We start from the raw sequence: 1,114 nt of genomic DNA on the forward strand, positions 1-1,114 counted from the left end.
CTCACTGGTTGTTCTTTTACTGTAAAACAAAATCCACTATGCGATCACTGTAATTTGTAATGATTTTATTGTAGTTACTTTATTATGGGTAATCCCTCAGAGCCATGAGGATCACAGACGAGGAGCTTGTTGTATGCCAGAGACTGACTTTACCTCCATGCCCATTCTGTGAAATGCAGATGGAGAATTAAAGAAACCGCTGATGCCAACTTGAGCAGCTCCTTGTCATTCATTGCTACACCAATAGAAGCCACCAGAACCACATAGGCCACATTGGTGCCGTGACTCGTCCAGAACTACATCGGACCDGGCTGGTGACTTCTGATCCTCACGTCGCTGGAGCTCCTCTGTCATCTGAGTTTTCAACGGAAGTCTAAGTAGCGCATCTGAGTGTGTTTATAAATCCTTGTGAAAGGACATTTCTTWTGAATGCTCTTGGACTTTTGTCAAAATGAGTTTCAGTAATTTTGGACAATCAAATGTGACTCCACTCTGTATTGGGAGAGGTCGAGGGTTCTTTAACACCCCTGTTCCATTTTCACTGGGTGACCAAACACTGGGTATTCCATTACTTGATGTACATACTGTAAATGACTCATTGGTGACTGGGGAAACTGTTACACCCAGTAGTCAGACCTGTTCTAATATTCAACCTCCTCAGTGTTCTAGCACATCTATTCCAGATTCTCCTGTTAATAATGCTGGGCTAGTTGATCAGATGAGCACTWTTGTCCAACAAATAGGGCAACAGCTAGCTGATAGTGTTATGGCACACCTGAACTCAAGCAGCCCAAGTGGAACTGCAATTAAAACAACTCAAAATGAGAGCCATCAAGTCCCATGCARCTCACTGGATCTTTCTCAGGTCCAGCTCGTCTCCAGAAGCCAGGTAAAGGAACCACCTGTTTTTAAAGGGGAGAGTTCAGATACGGTTACAGTTGATGAATGGCAGGACTCAATGAGAAATTACATAAAAAAGAGTGGTGTGCAGCAAGAACACCAGGCTGAGGAGATCCTCATCCATCTTAGAGGCAGAGCAAGGGATGTTGTGAGGTGTGGAATACGCAACTGTGGAATTGATGTTCAGCGCAATCCACAAGCCATCTATTCACTT

This window comes from Poecilia reticulata, linkage group LG5 (assembly GCF_000633615.1).
Source record: "Poecilia reticulata strain Guanapo linkage group LG5, Guppy_female_1.0+MT, whole genome shotgun sequence".
Taxonomy (NCBI): domain Eukaryota; kingdom Metazoa; phylum Chordata; class Actinopteri; order Cyprinodontiformes; family Poeciliidae; genus Poecilia; species Poecilia reticulata.